Here is a 12,003-nt window from a genome sequence, read left to right as displayed (position 1 = left end):
CCAGGATCGGATCGAGTTGGGGGCAGACTTTCTCTGTTTTCTAAGCTTGGATACGAGATGTCCCAGATCTCTATCTATCTATTGGGTTCTTGTAAAGCGTGGCTATTCACTCGTAAGGGTCTCAAGGCGCTGAGGGTTGCAATTCAGTCGAAGAGCCAGGTCTTGAGGTCCTTTCTGAACTTAGGCTGTGGGCTGTGGACATAGTATCTCAGGGCTACAAAATAGAATTCAAGACTTTTCCTCCCAGGGACAGGTTCCACCTCTCAAGAAATGTGTTCAGGATCTTTCCTCCCTGGGAGTGATAGTTCCATTTCCTGTAAAGGAACAGGGCCTAGGATTCTATTGGAATCTGTTCATAGTTCCCGAAAAGGGGGGAACTTTTCGACCCATCTTAGACCTAAAGTACCTCGACAAGTTTCTCATGGTACCATCCTTCAAAATGGAAACCATTTGCTCCATTCTTCCTATGGTCCAAGAAGGTCAGTTCATGACGACCATAGATCTGAAGGATGTGCATGTTCAGTGTTCCTATCCACAGGGATAATCACAAGTTCCTGAGATTCGCCTTTCTAGACAAACACTTTCAGTTTGTGGCTCTTCCATTTGGCCTTGCCTCAGCTCCCAGAATTTTCTATGGTTCTGGGGGCTCTCTTGGCAGTGATCAGGTCTTGGGGAAATGCTACCTGGGCGACATATTGGTTCAGGCTCCATCTTTTCAACAAGCAAACTCTCACACAGAGATCTTGTTGTTGTTTCTCCGTTCCCTTGGTTGGAAAGTGAATTTGGAAAAGAGTTCCCTTGTTCCAGCTACAAGGGCAGTTTTCTTTGGGACCATAATAGATTCCCTATCTATAAAAATATTTCTGGCAGAGGTCAGAAAATCAAAGATTCTTCCTCTTGCCTCTCTATGCAGTCTACTGTTCAGCTATCAGTGGCTCAATGTATGGAGGTAATTGGTCTGATGATCGCTTCCATGGACATCATTCCCTTTGCTCGATTCATTTTGAGAGTTCTGCAGTTTTGCATGCTCAGACAATGGAATGCGGATCATGTGGATCTGTATCGGAGGATAGATCTAGATCAGTCGGCATCAGGGCACATGCTTCCGGAGACCTTCCTGCGTGATTGTGACCACGGACGCCAGCCTGCTGGGCTGGGGAGCAGCCTGGGATTCGTTAAAGGCGCAGGGACTTTGGACTCAGGAGGAGTCTGCTCTCCCCATAAACTTCTTGGAGTTGAGAGTGATTTACAATGCTATGAGGGGTTGGCTTCAGTTGTCCTTGACCCAATTTATCAGGTTCCAGTAATACAACATCACCTCAGAGGCTTACATCAACCACCAGGGAGGAACTCTGAGTTACTTAGCCATGAAGGAGGTGGGTCGGATTGTACAGTGGGCAGAAGCTCACAATTATTGTCTATCTGCCATCCACATTCCTGGAGTGGACAATTGGGAAGCGGATTTCCTGAGCAGACAGACATTTCTTTCCGGGGAGTGGGCTCTAAATCCGGAGGTGTTCTCCAGATTATCCCTCAATTGGGTGGTGCCGGAGTTGGATCTGATGGCATCTCGTCAGAACGCCAAGCTTCCCAGGTACGATTCTAGGTCAAGAGATCCTCGGGCCGCTCTGATAGATGCTCTAACAGTTCCTTGGGATTTCAGTCCAGCATACCCGTTTCCTCCGTTTGCTCTCCTTCCACGAGTCATTGCTCGTAGCAATCAGGAGAGAGCAGGATCTGGTATGCAGACCTAGTGAAGATGTAATTTCTTCCACCTTGGAAGTTTTCTCTGAGGAAGGACCTTCTAGCTCAGGGTCCATTCTTTCATTCAAATCTTGTTTCTCTGAGGCTGACTGCTTGGAGATCGAACGCTTAGTTCTGTCTAAGCGTAGTTTTTCTAAATCGGTCATTGAGACCGTGATTCAGGCTCGCAAGCCTGTTACTAGAAAGATTTACCATAAGGTAAGGCGTAAATACCTTTATTGGTGTGAATCCAAGGGCTACTCTTGGAGTAGGGTCAGGATTCCTAGGATTTTTGTCTTTTCTCTAGGAAGGTCAGGAGAAGGGTTTGTCAGTCGGTCAATTTTTTATTAGAATGGCGTCTGGCGGATGTGCCAGATGTGCAATCTTTTTGTCAGGCCCTGGTTAAGAATCAGGCCTGTGTTTAAGTCTGTTGCTCCTCCTTGGAGCCTTAACCTTGTTCTAAAAGTTTTGCAGCAGGCTCCGTTTGAGCCATTGCATTCCATAGATATTACGTTATCTTGGAAGGTTTTGTTTCTTTTTGCTATCTCCTCTGCTCGGAGAGTCTCGGAACTCTCACCTTTTCAGTGTGATTCGCCTTATCTTGTCTTTCTTGCTGATAAGGCGGTTCTCCGTAATAAGTTAGGTTTTCTTCCGAAAGTGGTTTCGGATAGAAATAATAATCAGGAAATTGTTATTCCTTCTCTATGTCCTAATCCTTCTTCTCATAAGGAACGTCTGTGGCGCAACTTGGATGTTGTGTGTGCTATAAAAAAAAATTTCTACAGGTGGCTAAGAATTTTCATGTAGGAAAAGATTTTGAACCTATTTTTTATACTTGAATTGTCTGCCTAAGTGTTTTGTTTCGTATCTTTAATTTTTGCTTGAAATAATGCAATTGTGAGAGTTATGCCTAAACACTTAAGGAGCAGTGCATAAGCATATGAAATACTCAATTAACAAGAATAGACTATACAGGCTAAATAAACCTGATAGTCTTAAAGAAATGCTTATGTTGCACTGTGAACAATGGATTGTAGTAATTAATTCGGTAGATTACTGGAACTTGTGGTTGAGAAAGAATTTGTGTCATCAAATTAAAATATAACCTTTATTAGTTTTATTTATAAAAAAGACAGCATAAATTGTGTGTGTATGCTACCCTGGAGAGAGTTAAAAGCACACTCTCTGTTGATTATATGATACTTAGCTTGTATGATATCACTGATATAGAGTACTTGGTAAACCAGTTTTAAGACCAAGTTTATATTATAGGTGTATCTGTATATTTATCTATCTAAGGACTGTGTGGCCTAATATCTGGCCAGTCCTAGAGATTTTCCCAAGTGGGTATTTATATATGGTATACCTATTATACTTAAACTTAATGGTTTTTATAGATAAATAGGCTTTAAGGCACTGTGAACATCGATGTCCAGTTATATAACCAGTATACAGTGAGCTAATCCCAATGTATACACTTGCAATAAAATTTCTGTGGAGACTGGGAGGTCTGGAGGATTACCTATATGGCAGTCTCTATATTGTATCACCAACACTTGATTATTGCGTTAACTTTGCAACTCTGACTGATATTAATTAAGTTCAGTATGATTGTGCACATAATATTGCATCAAGGGATAAGCTCGGTTATGCAGGTGCAGCGGTTAACCATTTTTTTAAACGCTATGGTACATAGTAATAGCAGCTGCTTAAGCCTGTGAAAAACAGACTTGTTTTTTCTGTCACTCAGTTTTGACTACAGTAGTATTACAGCGTTACTAAATTACAGCTTTTAATAGTATGACACTATGTGTCTAAATTTTTATTAACTTAGTGATGACCCCTGTCAGTTGTATTACTTCTATGGTAGTGTACGATATTGTATAGACAAAATTATCTTTAGAACTTAATCCCCCAGATATTGTATTACCCACTCGTTATCGTATTATGTTATGCGAGTGCAGCGGTTACCCATTTTTATATACTGGGATAAATAGTAATAGCTGCAGCTTAAGCCTGTGAAAAGCCACAGGTTACCAAGTACTAATTAAGAAAAGTTTTTTTAAGCTAAGATATTTTTTCTAATTATTACAACAAGAGAGGCTGTTAAAAAATAGCGAGGACCCCTGACGCAGCGTTTCACTAACGCATCCTCAGAGGGGTTACCCGGGCCGGCACACTTCCGGAAGTATATAGTATTCTAATGTCCCGCCTCAGATGTCTGATTGGTCAGGGATTCCTGTTCCTATTAGTGGAGCTTGTGTCAATCATAGAGTTAGTTCTGTCACGGAGGTTGCTATGGAGACGATGTGTAACCGCCATGGTTACTGGATAACAAAAACAGTATATTATTTTGGAAAGTGAATACAACAGTGTTTAACGCTGCCTTGTTCACTTCGTCTTGAATTACGTTTATCTTTATTTAGGTCTATGTTCTTATAGTTTATCATAGGGAAAAAGCGGAACTGTTTGTTAGGATGTTTCACAATTAATGTATGTGTTTCTAGATAGTTATCAAGATTTGGAATGTTCGTAGTACTTTTGTTAAGTACTACTTTGATATACAAGTGAGAGGTGAAAAATAAAAATAAAAATAAAAATAAAACTTAAGAACAAAAAACGTGTTAGAACTGTGAATAATGCTAAGTGTAAATTTAAAATAAAATAAAATAAAAATGAATTAAAAATAAAAATAAAACGTCTGAGGACTTAAAGTTAATTTAGTGAAACGAATCTAAGATCCAGCTTATGTGGGGATTCTTTGTTTACATAATAAACAGTTGGCTAGAAATAAAGCCAACTATAGAGAGGTGTAGTGATAACTAAGTGTTTTAGTGTGATATTCTGAGTTTTTAAATTTAACTTAGAAAAAATTAGTTACTAAAAAGTCACCTTACGGTGCTCCACAGTGGAGGGATGTGTTACTACCAATTTATTGAGTGAAACCATTGAAGTGATTGGGTGTGAGTAGAGGTTAAAATCTTGAATTTAATTATTATATCTCATTGATTATGAAGAATCATACATATTCAAGGTATGATATGTTGAAAATGTTATCTCTCAGATATTGTATTGTTGTTTGATCCCTATATTAATTTTTTATTTTTTATATTTTGTTATTCCAGATAGACATGATAGTTGTTGTTATCATTAAGTCCATGAGGTTTGACACTATTCAATAGATGTATCCATCTGCACTCCATTTTAAGTAGTATTTGCTCTAGGTTACCTCCTCTAATGCCTAGAGTCGCTTTTTGTAATACTGAAAATTTAAGCAAGGAATCATTGCTATCATGTTTGTGATAAAAGTGCCTAGCTACACTTGTTATTTGTTTGTTTTTCTCCATGTCCTTATAAGCGTTTTTAATATTCCTGCTATGTTCTAATATCCTTGTCCTCACCTGTCGTGTCGTCATTCCGACATAGAACAGCTTACATGGACACTGAAGGACATATATAATACCTGTTGTGGTGCAGGAGAAGTGGTCAGCTAGTATATGTTTATTATCATATTTGTCTACAATGTCCTTGATTTTCAGTACCTTGGAACATGTACTGCATGTCCCACATGGGAACATGCCTTTTGATTGACTTGCTCTTTTAGGCATGTGGATATAGTGACTTTTAACCAGTGTGTCTTTTAGGTTTTTAGGTCTTTTATATCCTATTGAAACTTTGTCCCCGATCTGTGTTGCTAGTAGGGGATCATTCTTTAAGATATGCCAATGATCATTTATTATCGTTGTTATCTGTTTTATTTGGGGGTTGTAAGTCGTAATCAGTCTTGGTTTATTGTCCTATGTTCCTCCCAGCCATTTATCACCTCAGATCCAAGTATTCAATGAAATTGTATGCGAAAAAATAGAAAAACTACCTGATTTCAAAATAAGATCTAATCTTACCAAACAAGAACAAAAAGCATTAAAAGAAATCCACACATGGCATGATACCATCATTAAGCCATCTGATAAGGGGGGCAACATAGTCCTATGGGACAAGAATATGTACCTTGAGGAAGCTACTAAACAACTTGACAACAAACATTGCTATAAGAAATTATTCGGCAATCCTACAGCTATGTACAGTGAAAAGTACTGTAAAATCATAGACAAGGCATATAAGGATAAAATTATCAACAGTACGGAAAAACAATTCTTATCACAGCAACACCCTACCACAGCCACATTCTATATGATTCCCAAGATACATAAGGACATCCAGAAACCTCCAGGCCGGCCTATAGTGTCAGGCAACGGAAGTCTAACTGAAAAACCGAGTCAATACATAGACCAACGACTCAGAGAATATCTATACACACTACCATCGTATGTTAAGGACACTATGGAGGTGCTGCAAAAACTGGATAACATGACACTATCCCCTAACTCATTCATTATAACGGCAGATGTGGAATCATTGTATACCAACATAAAACACCATCTGGGTTAACAGGCAATTTCTTACTATTTGAGTACAAATGTGAATGATAATCAAGATCATAATCAATTCATCAAAGACCTATTACATTTTGTACTTCATCATAACTATTTTACATTTAAAGATCGTTTCTATTTACAAACACAGGGTACCGCAATGGGTACTGCCTGCGCACCCACGTACGCAAATTTGTTCTTAGGTTGGTGGGAGAACTTAACGGTATTCACTGGAGACAATGATAGATTTGTGCAGTACATTCCTTGTTGGATTCGGTATATAGATGATATACTGTTCATCTGGGAAGGCCCCGAACCAATACTATGTGAGTTCATGGAAGTCTTGAACAACAATATATTGAACATCAAACTCACATACGAGTATAGTCAGCAATCAGTTAACTTCTTAGATCTACAAATACAAGTAGACCAAGAAGGAAGGGTGAGCACGAACATATACAGAAAACAAACAGCAACCAATACCCTACTGTACCATACCAGTGCCCATGCCCCCTGTACTCTCAAGGCCATCCCTAAAGGGGAATTCACAAGGCTGAGGAGGAATTGTTCTGATTTGAGTACATTCAGGCAAGAAGCCTCTAAATTATCTAACAGGCTACAAGAAAGAGGCTATAGTAAAAGGTCCATAAAAAAAGCTAAAACTGAGGCATTACACCAAAACAGACAAAGGCTTTTACAACCACGTCAGAAAAAACAGGACAATAAACCAAGACTGATTACGACTTACAACCCCCAAATAAAACAGATAACAACGATAATAAATGATCATTGGCATATCTTAAAGAATGATCCCCTACTAGCAACACAGATCGGGGACAAAGTTTCAATAGGATATAAAAGACCTAAAAACCTAAAAGACACACTGGTTAAAAGTCACTATATCCACATGCCTAAAAGAGCAAGTCAATCAAAAGGCATGTTCCCAAGTGGGACATGCAGTACATGTTCCAAGGTACTGAAAATCAAGGACATTGTAGACAAATATGATAATAAACATATACTAGCTGACCACTTCTCCTGCACCACAACAGGTATTATATATGTCCTTCAGTGTCCATGTAAGCTGTTCTATGTCGGAATGACGACACGACAGGTGAGGACAAGGATATTAGAACATAGCAGGAATATTAAAAACGCTTATAAGGACATGGAGAAAAACAAACAAATAACAAGTGTAGCTAGGCACTTTTATCACAAACATGATAGCAATGATTCCTTGCTTAAATTTTCAGTATTACAAAAAGCGACTCTAGGCATTAGAGGAGGTAACCTAGAGCAAATACTACTTAAAATGGAGTGCAGATGGATACATCTATTGAATAGTGTCAAACCTCATGGACTTAATGATAACAACAACTATCATGTCTATCTGGAATAACAAAATATAAAAAATAAAAAATTAATATAGGGATCAAACAACAATACAATATCTGAGAGATAACATTTTCAACATATCATACCTTGAATATGTATGATTCTTCATAATCAATGAGATATAATAATTAAATTCAAGATTTTAACCTCTACTCACACCCAATCACTTCAATGGTTTCACTCAATAAATTGGTAGTAACACATCCCTCCACTGTGGAGCACCGTAAGGTGACTTTTTAGTAACTAATTTTTTCTAAGTTAAATTTAAAAACTCAGAATATCACACTAAAACACTTAGTTATCACTACACCTCTCTATAGTTGGCTTTATTTCTAGCCAACTGTTTATTATGTAAACAAAGAATCCCCACATAAGCTGGATCTTAGATTCGTTTCACTAAATTAACTTTAAGTCCTCAGACGTTTTATTTTTATTTTTAATTCATTTTTATTTTATTTTATTTTAAATTTACACTTAGCATTATTCACAGTTCTAACACGTTTTTTGTTCTTAAGTTTTATTTTTATTTTTATTTTTCACCTCTCACTTGTATATCAAAGTAGTACTTAACAAAAGTACTACGAACATTCCAAATCTTGATAACTATCTAGAAACACATACATTAATTGTGAAACATCCTAACAAACAGTTCCGCTTTTTCCCTATGATAAACTATAAGAACATAGACCTAAATAAAGATAAACGTAATTCAAGACGAAGTGAACAAGGCAGCGTTAAACACTGTTGTATTCACTTTCCAAAATAATATACTGTTTTTGTTATCCAGTAACCATGGCGGTTACACATCGTCTCCATAGCAACCTCCGTGACAGAACTAACTCTATGATTGACACAAGCTCCACTAATAGGAACAGGAATCCCTGACCAATCAGACATCTGAGGCGGGACATTAGAATACTATATACTTCCGGAAGTGTGCCGGCCCGGGTAACCCCTCTGAGGATGCGTTAGTGAAACGCTGCGTCAGGGGTCCTCGCTATTTTTTAACTGCCTCTCTTGTTGTAATAATTAGAAAAAATATCTTAGCTTAAAAAAACTTTTCTTAATTAGTACTTGGTAACCTGTGGCTTTTCACAGGCTTAAGCTGCAGCTATTACTATTTATCCCAGTATATAAAAATGGGTAACCGCTGCACTCGCATAACATAATACGATAACGAGTGGGTAATACAATATCTGGGGGATTAAGTTCTAAAGATAATTTTGTCTATACAATATCGTACACTACCATAGAAGTAATACAACTGACAGGGGTCATCACTAAGTTAATAAAAATTTAGACACATAGTGTCATACTATTAAAAGCTGTAATTTAGTAACGCTGTAATACTACTGTAGTCAAAACTGAGTGACAGAAAAAACAAGTCTGTTTTTCACAGGCTTAACGCTATGTACCATAGCGTTTAAAAAAATGGTTAACCGCTGCACCTGCATAACCGAGCTTATCCCTTGATGCAATATTATGTGCACAATCATACTGAACTTAATTAATATCAGTCAGAGTTGCAAAGTTAACGCAATAATCAAGTGTTGGTGATACAATATAGAGACTGCCATATAGGTAATCCTCCAGACCTCCCAGTCTCCACAGAAATTTTATTGCAAGTGTATACATTGGGATTAGCTCACTGTATACTGGTTATATAACTGGACATCGATGTTCACAGTGCCTTATCATTATATAAAAGTAGGTTTAAAGACAAAGAAAATTTTAACATAAAGAACATATTGAACAAGTATATTAAAGGATCTATTGGTTGTTTGAAGGAAACCACTCTATTTGATTATGGGCAACCAATAGTGTTTTATCTGAGCCCAAAGGAACCTCTATTGTCACAACTCCTTCAAAATGTTAGTATATGTTTTTAATTTACTTATTTTAAATATGTAATGGCAAATTTAAAAATATTTCCCTTAAAGGGGCAGTAAACTTACAAACTAATATTATATAATTCTGCACATAGTGTAGAATTATATAACATTAGCTTACCGGCAGATTTATACATTAAAGTATTGCAGATAAATTTTATGTAAAAGCTCCCTTTTTCCAGAACGCTTGCTCTACTGAGCGGGTCTGGTTTTTCCACAGCGCGTTGTGGCAACACTGTCTAGTCACAATGTGCCCGGCCGCGCCATTAAAATGAATGTAGCTCGCTCCCGCTCTGGTCTAGTAGCAGGAGCGAGCTACATTTATTTTAATGGTGCGACCGGGCACACTCTGACTCGACAGTGTGGCCACAATGCGCTGTGGAAAAACTAGACCCGCTCAGTAGAGCAAGGAGCGGCGTTCTGGAAAAGGGAGCTTTTACATAAAATGTATCTGCAATACTTTAATTTATAAATCTGCCGGTAAGCTAATGTTATATAATTCTGCCCTATGTGCAGAATTATATAACATTAGTTTGTAAGTTTACTGCCCCTTTAAAGCAATAGATATGCAAGGTATCTTGACACTAAGGCCTGAGCTGTGTGTGTATGACCTTGCATATTCATGTACACCATTATGTTACCATTACAACCTGGTGTAAAAAAAATCAAGTATTTATTTTCTGGTCCAGAGTATTCTTCAAAGCTAGTTAAAGGGACAGTAAACACCAGAATGTTTGTTGTTTAAAAATGTAGATAATCCCTTTATTACCCATTCCCCAGTTTTGCATAACCAACACAGTTATAATAATATACTTTTTACCTCTGTGATTACCTTGTAATCTAAGCCTCTGCAAACTGCCCCCTTATTTCAGTTCTTTTGATAGACATGCATTTCCAGCCAATCAGTGCTGACTCCTAGGAGCTTCACGTGCCTGAGCTCAATGTTATCTATGTGAAACACATGAACTAACGCCCTCAAGGTCTAATAAACTAGCATATGAACCTCCTAGGTTTAGCTTTCAACTAAGAATACCAAAATAACAAAGCAAAATTGGTAATAAAAGTAAATTGAAAAGTTGTTTAAAATTACATTCCCTATTTAAATCATGAAAGTTTTTTTGACTTGACTGTCCCTTTAAGAAAAGAAAGAACAATCCACAAATATCAGGCTCTGTCCTAGTGGCGATTCTAGAACATAATATTTGGGGGGCTAACAATGGTGGTGAAGAAGCTAAAAGATACAGCACACATAATACATGGTGTCCTTCCCAGCTCAACGGGGTGCTACACATGCGTTTATAGGAACACAGCACACCGAAAGAACTGCCACTGCTCTGTCCCAACAACATGTAGGTGAGGAATAAAAATGATTCACGTAAGCCAAACTGGATACTTTTCGACCTGTTAACCACTGAGCCATTGTTTTGGAATTTTTAGGTGCTGCTCACATTTAAGCCTCAGAGAAACCCACACATAGTAATATATTTTTTTCAGCAGATTCAAAACTATACCATTATTTTATGTAAATATCATGACATGTAAGCCATGATGGCCATTGGCCTATTAGAAACACCCACATTAAAATATACAAACATAGTCATACACACACACACATATATATACTTAATTAAATGCATATTTATTCATGCCAGGTGATCATTACTACCAGAGTGATAACCCAGTGATTAAAACTTACACAGGTGCTTTATTCATGGGGGTCTCTAGGCCTTTTTGATGGCTAATTATAAGAGTACATATGACACAATGTTTATTTATTTATTTAAACTGCCCCCTTATTTCAGTTCTTTTGATAGACATGCATTTCCAGCCAATCAGTGCTGACTCCTAGGAGCTTCACGTGCCTGAGCTCAATGTTATCTATGTGAAACACATGAACTAACGCCCTCAAGGTCTAATAAACTAGCATATGAACCTCCTAGGTTTAGCTTTCAACTAAGAATACCAAAATAACAAAGCAAAATTGGTAATAAAAGTAAATTGAAAAGTTGTTTAAAATTACATTCCCTATTTAAATCATGAAAGTTTTTTTGACTTGACTGTCCCTTTAAGAAAAGAAAGAACAATCCACAAATATCAGGCTCTGTCCTAGTGGCGATTCTAGAACATAATATTTGGGGGGCTAACAATGGTGGTGAAGAAGCTAAAAGATACAGCACACATAATACATGGTGTCCTTCCCAGCTCAACGGGGTGCTACACATGCGTTTATAGGAACACAGCACACCGAAAGAACTGCCACTGCTCTGTCCCAACAACATGTAGGTGAGGAATAAAAATGATTCACGTAAGCCAAACTGGATACTTTTCGACCTGTTAACCACTGAGCCATTGTTTTGGAATTTTTAGGTGCTGCTCACATTTAAGCCTCAGAGAAACCCACACATAGTAATATATTTTTTTCAGCAGATTCAAAACTATACCATTATTTTATGTAAATATCATGACATGTAAGCCATGATGGCCATTGGCCTATTAGAAACACCCACATTAAAATATACAAACATAGTCATACACACACACAC

At 37.5% G+C, this 12,003-nt stretch overlaps 1 protein-coding gene across 7 annotated transcripts in view; it reads right to left on the bottom strand.

Moving 5' to 3' along the window:
• APBB2 (amyloid beta precursor protein binding family B member 2) overlaps positions 1-12,003 on the bottom strand; it is a 919,850-nt gene that overhangs the window by 838,756 nt on the left and 69,091 nt on the right. The gene's annotated exons all lie outside the window — the stretch shown is intronic.

Source organism: Bombina bombina, chromosome 2 (genome assembly GCF_027579735.1).
Source record: "Bombina bombina isolate aBomBom1 chromosome 2, aBomBom1.pri, whole genome shotgun sequence".
NCBI lineage: Eukaryota > Metazoa > Chordata > Amphibia > Anura > Bombinatoridae > Bombina > Bombina bombina.
This window is presented reverse-complemented; position numbering and strand designations above follow the sequence as displayed.